Consider the following 12866-nt stretch of genomic DNA (forward strand, 5'->3'; position numbering starts at 1 on the left):
ACGTCCACTGTAAAAATACACAGCTAAGTTAGTACTTTAACGACAAACTGAAATTCATGTGGTTAATTAAACAATCAGTATGATGACTCACATTGAAATCATGTCCAGTGCACCAGTCAGAGCAAGACAGCTAGCGGATTGTTGACCATCTACGGCTCAAGGACAAACGGTCGGCCTACAAAACAAAGAGAAAAATGGCATATAAATGGGTTGCATGCATGTAATTTTGCATATTTTTCATCTTGCTCTCCACCTGAAACTTCAATCTATGGACATAATAATATTTACATTTAAGATTTGTTGGAAATGTTACCCTTACTTGTCCATACCAGGTCCCCCACCCATCCGGAACAGTCCAAAACCACCTAAAACATCCATTGCGACCAAAATATTGACACCTCTCATCTATTTTAGCACCCAAATCATCAAAACATTCATTAAAATTCATTTTCTACTTGTCTCGCTTGCAGACGAATCCATGTGACCTTGACATTGCAGGTAAATCAAGCGTTTTAAAGGTTATATTACACTAATTCCGATTCCCATGGGTCCCATATAAACTGACAACTTTCAACAGCATTTTTCTTGCTTTCCGACGGTATCAATTTTTCCGAACCTGTATCATTTTAAAGATGGATCTGTCATCTTCCAATAATTGCAATCAAAAAACATACCGTCTCGCAACTTCTAAGAAAGTAAATCGTCTTGTCGAATGAACCCACCGTAAAAAAACGTGTTTCGGAATCCTAATTTCGACAAAAGCCCCACACAATAGAAACCACCCTCAAAAGTTCATCTTTAAGTTTAGCTTCCAATCCAAGGCATCAAAGTACTCCAGACACATACAGGATATTACAAATAACCACAAAAGACTGTCTCACATTGTTAAATGGCTGATATTCAAGAAGAGAAAAGGAACTCTTAGAAATAGGTACTACTTTCGAATGGACCACGGAGGGATACACAATGATTTAGTGTAATGTAACCTTTAAGGGAAACTCAACTTTGTCCTATCTTTTTCAAAACTTTCTCCACATGAGATTTCAACTATTTCCACAATGAATATGCAATTTCAGTGCATTCGGATGGGGGTAAAGGCCTTAACATGGCCATTTAAAGCGGTGACTAAATTGGCCGCAGTCAAGTCGGAATGCATGATTTTTAGTCTAAGTGACGACAGCTGATTTTGCGTCTCCAATTATTTTTACGCGCAACTTTCATGGCAAAAACTGGTATCATTGCATGCGAAATTCACCAATATATCAGCAAAAGGCCCAAATAAATGTATTGATTGTGAATCAGTGTACTTTCTTGATGAAATAGGAGACTTTTTTTAATTTTAAGCACTTTTTTCAATAAAAAACTCACTGGACAGCATATAAAATCATGTTTTTTAAGAAAATTATTATTAAAAGCTTCACTTACAATCTAAACATACACATTGCATTACAAAAATTAATGCTATTATGATGAGAGGCATAATTTTCAGCTTTCAAGCCGATACAAGCCGGCTACCCAAAATTAACACTTAAAAAAGGCGCAAATCGCTCCTTCAACAGCTTACGACACAAAGTGACACTTAATGCGCATCCAGATAGTCTCTCTCATATAAATAAGTCCTGTTAGCGACATTTTATTAAGTATTCTCTTTAAAATCCAGTGTCGAAAGCGTAAGTTTTGCAAAAATGTCCACAGTCACCATGCAAAAGAGCATGTTTGCTAAGGAATTCCTACGCGAGTGGCCACACTAATGTCGTGGCAGGAAAGTCATTTGGGTGTGATTCCTCTGTAGTTCAGTGAAACATTCATTCACTACCTGGGGATGACTATCAGGATCAATTTTCCCAGCTTGGTGTAGTGTTGACCTTCAGGATGTTGATGGATCGTCCACAAGCGCTGCACCACTGCGGCCTCTGTTCAGGACACAGAGTCGGATTGAGGTGTACACAAACCCGCAGTCAGGCAAGGATCATCAAGACCTTTAATAAAATAAAATGTTTAGGCCCCTGAAACTGGCAATTATGTTCAACACTGAGATAAGGAAACACATAGAGGAGACATCATGCCATGGCTTTCTCATTATTGACACGGCAAACACGAGCAGCCGGGGACTTGGCTCTAAACAAAAACAGGTATGCTCCATCAATGTGAGCAAGATGGCATGTCAGAGTTAAAAAGGGCAAACAAACATACAAAGAGATATGCAGGAATTAGAAATTAAATGCCAGAAGTAATTTTAAGTATTGTTTTTCTGTCTGCAAGGGTTGCTGTGGAAAATAGTGCTTAACGCATAGTTTGGCCTGTAGGGGTTCTGCTAGCAAGAACAAATCAAAGTCATATCTGCCCGCGAACTGTAAGCTTGAGATAACCATATCTGATGAAGTACTTGCTTTGAGAATGCATTCTTATTGTACTTGAACCAGATCGCATTGACAGCACAAGGCTTCAGACCCCCCAAAAGTGTGAGGCTTTCAATAGTGCTTACCTGATACCAGACCGCATTGCCCGAGACAGTGACTTTCTCCCGGAACTGCACAGGCTGCATCCGCAGCGCAACCCTTAAGCTCAATCATGGTCTGGCTGACTCTGAAATAGTGAAATCTGAATTTACAGATGCTCATTTGTCTAAAGGTTATGAGTTTATTGCCTATCTTATTAAAAGCAAACACAATGACATGCTTGAAAAGACATGTGCATTTCTGAAAGACATACAGCTGCCCGATACTTGACTAGGAAAAGGCGCTATGGTCTTCACTCTGAAATTCATTACTCTAAGGGCTTAACAGAACAAAAGCCAGATCGTACAGCTAATTGGCCTGACCTACAGCTAATATGCTTTATAGGTTGAAAATAAAGTTATTTGTCTGAAGAACTAGTGCTATTAACTCATCAGCTATGTTGCTCCACTGGCCGCAATTCTGTAAACATAGTGTATATATGGAATACCTAGTCTACCACGTGCCAACCGCACCACTACGTCCACTGTAAAAATACACAGCTAAGTTAGTACTTTAACGAACAAACTGAAATTCATGTGTTAATTAAACAATCAGTATGATGACTCACATTGAAATCATGTCCAGTTGCACCAGTCAGAGCAAGACAGCTAGCGGATTGTTGACCATCTACGGCTCAAGGACAAACGGTCAGCCTACAAACAAAGAGAGAAAAATGGCATAAATGGGTTGCATGCATGTAATTTTGCATATTTTTCATCTTGCTCTCCACCTGAAACTTCAATCTATGGACATAATAATATTTACATTTAAGATTTGTTGGAAATGTTACCCTTACTTGTCCATACCAGGTCCCCCACCCATCCGGAACAGTCCAAAACCACCTAAAACATCCATTTGGACCAAAATATTGACACCTCTCATCTATTTTAGCACCCAAATCATCAAAACATTCATTAAAATTCATTTTCTACTTGTCTCGCTTGCAGACGAATCCATGTGACCTTGACATTGCAGTAAATCAGCTTTTTAAAGGTTATATTACACTAATTCCGATTCCCATAGGGTCCCATTATAAAACTGACAACTTTCACAGCATTTTTCTTGCCTTTCCGACGTATCAATTTTTCCGAACCTTGTATCATTTTAAAGATGGATCTGTCATCTTCCAATAATTGCAATCAAAAACATACCGTCTCGCAACTTCTAAGAAAGTAAATCGCTGTCGAATGAACCCACCGTAAAAAAACGTGTTTCGGAATCCTAATTTCGACAAAAGCCCCACACAATAGAAAAACACACCCTCAAAAGTTCATCTTTTAAGTTAGCTTCCAATCCAAGGCATCAAAGTACTCCAGACACATACAGGATATTACAAATAACCACAAAAGACATGTCTCACATTGTTAAATGGCTTATATTCAAGAAGAGAAAAGGAACTCTTTAGAAATAGGCACTACTTTCGAATGGACCACGGAGGGATACACAATGATTTAGTGTAATGTAACCTTTAAGGGAACTCAACTTTGTCCTATCTTTTTCAAACTTTCTCCACATGAGATTTCAACTATTTCCACAATGAATATGCAATTTCAGTGCATTCGGATGGGGGTAAAGGCCTTAAAATGGCCATTTAAAGCGGTGACTAAATTGGCCGCAGTCAAGTCGGAATGCATGATTTTTAGTCTAAGTGACGACAGCTGATTTTGCGTCTCCAATTATTGTTACGCGCAACTTTCATGGCAAAAAACTGGTATCATTGCATGCGAAATTCACCAATATATCAGCAAAAGGCCCAAATAAATGTATTGATTGTGAATCAGTGTACTTTTCTTGATGAAATAGGAGACTTTTTTTAATTTTAAGCACTTTTTTCAATAAAAAAACTCACTGACAGCATATAAAATCATGTTTTTTTAAGAAAATTATTATTAAAAGCTTCACTTACAATCTAAAACATACACATTGCAATTACAAAAATTAATGCTATTATGATGAGAGGCATAATTTTCAGCTTTCAAGCCGATACAAGCCGGCTACCCAAAATTAACACTTAAAAAGGCGCAAATCGCTCCTTCAACAGCTTACGACACAAAGTGACACTTAATGCGCATCCAGATAGTCTCTCTCATATAATAAGTCCTGTTAGCGACATTTTATTAAGTATTCTCTTTAAAATCCAGTGTCGAAAGCGTAAGTTTTGCAAAAATGTCCACAGTCACCATGCAAAAGAGCATGTTTGCTAAGGAATTCCTACGCGAGTGGCCACACTAATGTCGTGGCAGGAAAGTCATTTGGGTGTGATTCCTCTGTAGTTCAGTGAACATTCATTCACTACCTGGGGATGACTATCAGGATCAATTTTCCCAGCTGGTGTAGTGTTGACCTTCAGGATGTTGATGGATCGTCCACAAGCGCTGCACCACTGCGGCCTCTGTTCAGGACACAGAGTCGGATTGAGGTGTACACAAACCCGCAGTCAGGCAAGGATCATCAAGACCTTTAATAAAATAAAATGTTTAGGCCCCTGAAACTGGCAATTATGTTCAACACTGAGATAAGGAAACACATAGAGGAGACATCATGCCATGGCTTTCTCATTATTGACACGGCAAACACGAGCAGCCGGGGACTTGGCTCTAAACAAAAACAGGTATGCTCCATCAATGTGAGCAAGATGGCATGTCAGAGTTAAAAGGGCAATCAAACATACAAAGAGATATGCAGGAAATTAGAAATTAAATGCCAGAAGTAATTTTAAGTATTGTTTTTCTGTCTGCAAGGGTTGCTGTGGAAAATAGTGCTTAACGCATAGTTTGGCCTGTAGGGGTTCTGCTAGCAAGAACAAATCAAAGTCATATCTGCCCGCGAACTGTAAGCTTGAGATAACCATATCTGATGAAGTACTGCTTTGAGAATGCATTCTTATTGTACTTGAACCAGATCGCATTGACAGCACAAGGCTTCAGACCCCCCAAAAGTGTGAGGCTTTCAATAGTGCTTACCTGATACCAGACCGCATTGCCCGAGACAGTGACTTTCTCCCGGAACTGCACAGGCTGCATCCGCAGCACAACCCTTAAGCTCAATCATGGTCTGGCTGACTCTGAAATAGTGAAATCTGAATTTACAGATGCTCATTTGTCTAAAGGTTATGAGTTTATTGCCTATCTTATTAAAAGCAAACACAATGACATGCTTGAAAAGACATGTGCATTTCTGAAAAGACATACAGCTGCCCGATACTTGACTAGGAAAAAGGCGCTATGGTCTTCACTCTGAAATTCATTACTCTAAGGGCTTAACAGAACAAAAGCCAGATCTTACAGCTAATTGGCCTGACCTACAGCTAAATATGCTTTATAGGTTGAAAATAAAGTTATTTGTCTGAAGAACTAGTGCTATTAACTCATCAGCTATGTTGCTCCACTGGCCGCAATTCTGTAAACATAGTGTATATATGGAAATACCTAGTCTACCACGTGCACCGCACCACTACGTCCACTGTAAAAATACACAGCTAAGTTAGTACTTTAACGAACAAACTGAAATTCATGTGTTAATTAAACAATCAGTATGATGACTCACATTGAAATCATGTCCAGTGCACCAGTCAGAGCAAGACAGCTAGCGGATTGTTGACCATCTACGGCTCAAGGACAAACGGTCAGGCCTACAAACAAAGAGAAAAATGGCATAAATGGGTTGCATGCATGTAATTTTGCATATTTTTCATCTTGCTCTCCACCTGAAACTTCAATCTATGGACATAATAATATTTACATTTAAGATTTGTTGGAAATGTTACCCTTACTTGTCCATACCAGGTCCCCCCACCCATCCGGAACAGTCCAAAACCACCTAAAACATCCATTTGGACCAAAATATTGACACCTCTCATCTATTTTAGCACCCAAATCATCAAAACATTCATTAAAATTCATTTTCTACTTGTCTCGCTTGCAGACGAATCCATGTGACCTTGACATTGCAGTAAATGTGCTTTTTAAGGTTATATTACAATAATTCCGATTCCCATAGGGTCCCATTATAAAACTGACAACTTTCACAGCATTTTTCTTGCCTTTCCGACGTATCAATTTTCCGAACCTTGTATCATTTTAAAGATGGATCTGTCATCTTCCAATAATTGCAATCAAAAACATACCGTCTCGCAACTTCTAAGAAAGTAAATCGCTGTCGAATGAGCCCACCGTAAAAAAACGTGTTTCGGAATCCTAATTTCGACAAAAGCCCCACACAATAGAAAACACACCCTCAAAAGTTCATCTTTTAAGTTAGCTTCCAATCCAAGGCATCAAAGTACTCCAGACACATACAGGATATTACAAATAACCACAAAAGACATGTCTCACATTGTTAAATGGCTTATATTCAAGAAGAGAAAAGGAACTCTTTAGAAATAGGCACTACTTTCGAATGGACCACGGAGGGATACACAATGATTTAGTGTAATGTAACCTTTAAGGGAACTCAACTTTGTCCTATCTTTTTCAAACTTTCTCCACATGAGATTTCAACTATTTCCACAATGAATATGCAATTTCAGTGCATTCGGATGGGGGTAAAGGCCTTAAAATGGCCATTTAAAGCGGTGACTAAATTGGCCGCAGTCAAGTCGGAATGCATGATTTTTAGTCTAAGTGACGACAGCTGATTTTGCGTCTCCAATTATTGTTACGCGCAACTTTCATGGCAAAAACTGGTATCATTGCATGCGAAATTCACCAATATATCAGCAAAAGGCCCAAATAAATGTATTGATTGTGAATCAGTGTACTTTTCTTGATGAAATAGGAGACTTTTTTTAATTTTAAGCACTTTTTTCAATAAAAAACTCACTGACAGCATATAAAATCATGTTTTTTTAAGAAAATTATTATTAAAAGCTTCACTTACAATCTAAACATACACATTGCAATTACAAAAATTAATGCTATTATGATGAGAGGCATAATTTTCAGCTTTCAAGCCGATACAAGCCGGCTACCCAAAATTAACACTTAAAAAGGCGCAAATCGCTCCTTCAACAGCTTACGACACAAAGTGACACTTAATGCGCATCCAGATAGTCTCTCTCATATAAATAAGTCCTGTTAGCGACATTTTATTAAGTATTCTCTTTAAAATCCAGTGTCGAAAGCGTAAGTTTTGCAAAAATGTCCACAGTCACCATGCAAAAGAGCATGTTTGCTAAGGAATTCCTACGCGAGTGGCCACACTAATGTCGTGGCAGGAAAGTCATTTGGGTGTGATTCCTCTGTAGTTCAGTGAACATTCATTCACTACCTGGGGATGACTATCAGGATCAATTTTCCCAGCTTGGTGTAGTGTTGACCTTTCAGGATGTTGATGGATCGTCCACAAGCGCTGCACCACTGCGGCCTCTGTTCAGGACACAGAGTCGAATTGAGGTGTACACAAACCCGCAGTCAGGCAAGGATCATCAAGACCTTTAATAAAATAAAATGTTTAGGCCCCTGAAACTGGCAATTATGTTCAACACTGAGATAAGGAAACACATAGAGGAGACATCATGCCATGGCTTTCTCATTATTGACACGGCAAACACGAGCAGCCGGGGACTTGGCTCTAAACAAAAACAGGTATGCTCCATCAATGTGAGCAAGATGGCATGTCAGAGTTAAAAAGGGCAAACAAACATACAAAAGAGATATGCAGGAAATTAGAAATTAAATGCCAGAAGTAATTTTAAGTATTGTTTTTCTGTCTGCAAGGGTTGCTGTGGAAAATAGTGCTTAACGCATAGTTTGGCCTGTAGGGGTTCTGCTAGCAAGAACAAATCAAAGTCATATCTGCCCGCGAACTGTAAGCTTGAGATAACCATATCTGATGAAGTACTGCTTTGAGAATGCATTCTTATTGTACTTGAACCAGATCGCATTGACAGCACAAGGCTTCAGACCCCCCAAAAGTGTGAGGCTTTCAATAGTGCTTACCTGATACCAGACCGCATTGCCCGAGACAGTGACTTTCTCCCGGAACTGCACAGGCTGCATCCGCAGCACAACCCTTAAGCTCAATCATGGTCTGGCTGACTCTGAAATAGTGAAATCTGAATTTACAGATGCTCATTTGTCTAAAGGTTATGAGTTTATTGCCTATCTTATTAAAAGCAAACACAATGACATGCTTGAAAAGACATGTGCATTTCTGAAAAGACATACAGCTGCCCGATACTTGACTAGGAAAAGGCGCTATGGTCTTCACTCTGAAATTCATTACTCTAAGGGCTTAACAGAACAAAAGCCAGATCTTACAGCTAATTGGCCTGACCTACAGCTAAATATGCTTTATAGGTTGAAAATAAAGTTATTTGTCTGAAGAACTAGTGCTATTAACTCATCAGCTATGTTGCTCCACTGGCCGCAATTCTGTAAACATAGTGTATATATGGAAATACCTAGTCTACCACGTGCACCGCACCACTACGTCCACTGTAAAAATACACAGCTAAGTTAGTACTTTAACGAACAAACTGAAATTCATGTGTTAATTAAACAATCAGTATGATGACTCACATTGAAATCATGTCCAGTGCACCAGTCAGAGCAAGACAGCTAGCGGATTGTTGACCATCTACGGCTCAAGGACAAACGGTCAGGCCTACAAACAAAGAGAAAAATGGCATAAATGGGTTGCATGCATGTAATTTTGCATATTTTTCATCTTGCTCTCCACCTGAAACTTCAATCTATGGACATAATAATATTTACATTTAAGATTTGTTGGAAATGTTACCCTTACTTGTCCATACCAGGTCCCCCACCCATCCGGAACAGTCCAAAACCACCTAAAACATCCATTTGGACCAAAATATTGACACCTCTCATCTATTTTAGCACCCAAATCATCAAAACATTCATTAAAATTCATTTTCTACTTGTCTCGCTTGCAGACGAATCCATGTGACCTTGACATTGCAGTAAATGTGCTTTTTAAAGGTTATATTACACTAATTCCGATTCCCATAGGGTCCCATTATAAAACTGACAACTTTCACAGCATTTTTCTTGCCTTTCCGACGTATCAATTTTTCCGAACCTTGTATCATTTTAAAGATGGATCTGTCATCTTCCAATAATTGCAATCAAAAACATACCGTCTCGCAACTTCTAAGAAAGTAAATCGCTGTCGAATGAACCCACCGTAAAAAAAACGTGTTTCGGAATCCTAATTTCGACAAAAGCCCCACACAATAGAAAACACACCCTCAAAAGTTCATCTTTTAAGTTAGCTCCCAATCCAAGGCATCAAAGTACTCCAGACACATACAGGATATTACAAATAACCACAAAAGACATGTCTCACATTGTTAAATGGCTTATATTCAAGAAGAGAAAAGGAACTCTTTAGAAATAGGCACTACTTTCGAATGGACCACGGAGGGATACACAATGATTTAGTGTAATGTAACCTTTAAGGGAACTCAACTTTGTCCTATCTTTTTCAAACTTTCTCCACATGAGATTTCAACTATTTCCACAATGAATATGCAATTTCAGTGCATTCGGATGGGGGTAAAGGCCTTAAAATGGCCATTTAAAGCGGTGACTAAATTGGCCGCAGTCAAGTCGGAATGCATGATTTTTAGTCTAAGTGACGACAGCTGATTTTGCGTCTCCAATTATTGTTACGCGCAACTTTCATGGCAAAAACTGGTATCATTGCATGCGAAATTCACCAATATATCAGCAAAAGGCCCAAATAAATGTATTGATTGTGAATCAGTGTACTTTTCTTGATGAAATAGGAGACTTTTTTTAATTTTAAGCACTTTTTTTCAATAAAAAACTCACTGACAGCATATAAAATCATGTTTTTTAAGAAAATTATTATTAAAAGCTTCACTTACAATCTAAACATACACATTGCAATTACAAAAATTAATGCTATTATGATGAGAGGCATAATTTTCAGCTTTCAAGCCGATACAAGCCGGCTACCCAAAATTAACACTTAAAAAGGCGCAAATCGCTCCTTCAACAGCTTACGACACAAAGTGACACTTAATGCGCATCCAGATAGTCTCTCTCATATAAATAAGTCCTGTTAGCGACATTTTATTAAGTATTCTCTTTAAAATCCAGTGTCGAAAGCGTAAGTTTTGCAAAAATGTCCACAGTCACCATGCAAAAGAGCATGTTTGCTAAGGAATTCCTACGCGAGTGGCCACACTAATGTCGTGGCAGGAAAGTCATTTGGGTGTGATTCCTCTGTAGTTCAGTGAACATTCATTCACTACCTGGGGATGACTATCAGGATCAATTTTCCCAGCTTGGTGTAGTGTTGACCTTTCAGGATGTTGATGGATCGTCCACAAGCGCTGCACCACTGCGGCCTCTGTTCAGGACACAGAGTCGGATTGAGGTGTACACAAACCCGCAGTCAGGCAAGGATCATCAAGACCTTTAATAAAATAAAATGTTTAGGCCCCTGAAACTGGCAATTATGTTCAACACTGAGATAAGGAAACACATAGAGGAGACATCATGCCATGGCTTTCTCATTATTGACACGGCAAACACGAGCAGCCGGGGACTTGGCTCTAAACAAAAACAGGTATGCTCCATCAATGTGAGCAAGATGGCATGTCAGAGTTAAAAAGGGCAAACAAACATACAAAAGAGATATGCAGGAAATTAGAAATTAAATGCCAGAAGTAATTTTAAGTATTGTTTTTCTGTCTGCAAGGGTTGCTGTGGAAAATAGTGCTTAACGCATAGTTTGGCCTGTAGGGGTTCTGCTAGCAAGAACAAATCAAAGTCATATCTGCCCGCGAACTGTAAGCTTGAGATAACCATATCTGATGAAGTACTGCTTTGAGAATGCATTCTTATTGTACTTGAACCAGATCGCATTGACAGCACAAGGCTTCAGACCCCCCAAAAGTGTGAGGCTTTCAATAGTGCTTACCTGATACCAGACCGCATTGCCCGAGACAGTGACTTTCTCCCGGAACTGCACAGGCTGCATCCGCAGCACAACCCTTAAGCTCAATCATGGTCTGGCTGACTCTGAAATAGTGAAATCTGAATTTACAGATGCTCATTTGTCTAAAGGTTATGAGTTTATTGCCTATCTTATTAAAAGCAAACACAATGACATGCTTGAAAAGACATGTGCATTTCTGAAAAGACATACAGCTGCCCGATACTTGACTAGGAAAAGGCGCTATGGTCTTCACTCTGAAATTCATTACTCTAAGGGCTTAACAGAACAAAAGCCAGATCTTACAGCTAATTGGCCTGACCTACAGCTAAATATGCTTTATAGGTTGAAAATAAAGTTATTTGTCTGAAGAACTAGTGCTATTAACTCATCAGCTATGTTGCTCCACTGGCCGCAATTCTGTAAACATAGTGTATATATGGAAATACCTAGTCTACCACGTGCACCGCACCACTACGTCCACTGTAAAAATACACAGCTAAGTTAGTACTTTAACGAACAAACTGAAATTCATGTGTTAATTAAACAATCAGTATGATGACTCACATTGAAATCATGTCCAGTGCACCAGTCAGAGCAAGACAGCTAGCGGATTGTTGACCATCTACGGCTCAAGGACAAACGGTCAGGCCTACAAACAAAGAGAAAAATGGCATAAATGGGTTGCATGCATGTAATTTTGCATATTTTTCATCTTGCTCTCCACCTGAAACTTCAATCTATGGACATAATAATATTTACATTTAAGATTTGTTGGAAATGTTACCCTTACTTGTCCATACCAGGTCCCCCACCCATCCGGAACAGTCCAAAACCACCTAAAACATCCATTTGGACCAAAATATTGACACCTCTCATCTATTTTAGCACCCAAATCATCAAAACATTCATTAAAATTCATTTTCTACTTGTCTCGCTTGCAGACGAATCCATGTGACCTTGACATTGCAGTAAATGTGCTTTTTAAAGGTTATATTACACTAATTCCGATTCCCATAGGGTCCCATTATAAAACTGACAACTTTCACAGCATTTTTATTGCCTTTCCGACGTATCAATTTTTCCGAACCTGGTATCATTTTAAAGATGGATCTGTCATCTTCCAATAATTGCAATCAAAAAACATACCGTCTCGCAACTTCTAAGAAAGTAAATCGCTGTCGAATGAACCCACCGTAAAAAAACGTGTTTCGGAATCCTAATTTTGACAAAAGCCCCACACAATAGAAAACACACCCTCAAAAGTTCATCTTTTAAGTTAGCTTCCAATCCAAGGCATCAAAGTACTCCAGACACATACAGGATATTACAAATAACCACAAAAGACATGTCTCACATTGTTAAATGGCTTATATTCAAGAAGAGAAAAGGAACTCTTTAGAAATAGGCACTACTTTCGAATGGACCACGGAGGGA

The 12866-nt window shown here is 38.9% G+C and overlaps 1 long non-coding RNA gene across 2 annotated transcripts; it reads right to left on the minus strand.

Annotated features, from left to right (window-relative positions):
* Positions 1-1828: 1828 nt before the first annotated feature.
* LOC127880024 (uncharacterized) lies at positions 1829-12866 on the minus strand. 2 transcript variants are annotated; one of them, XR_008049385.1, is made up of 9 exons: positions 11997-12866; positions 11415-11515; positions 10744-10907; positions 9020-9104; positions 8438-8538; positions 7767-7930; positions 6045-6129; positions 5462-5562; positions 1829-1979 (listed from the first exon to the last, which is right to left on the minus strand). It is a non-coding gene; the product is annotated as an uncharacterized LOC127880024 (long non-coding RNA). The 2 variants fall into 2 exon arrangements; XR_008049386.1 differs by lacking the exon at positions 1829-1979 and adding an exon at positions 4843-4956.

This window comes from Dreissena polymorpha, chromosome 4, assembly GCF_020536995.1.
Source record: "Dreissena polymorpha isolate Duluth1 chromosome 4, UMN_Dpol_1.0, whole genome shotgun sequence".
Lineage (NCBI taxonomy): Eukaryota > Metazoa > Mollusca > Bivalvia > Myida > Dreissenidae > Dreissena > Dreissena polymorpha.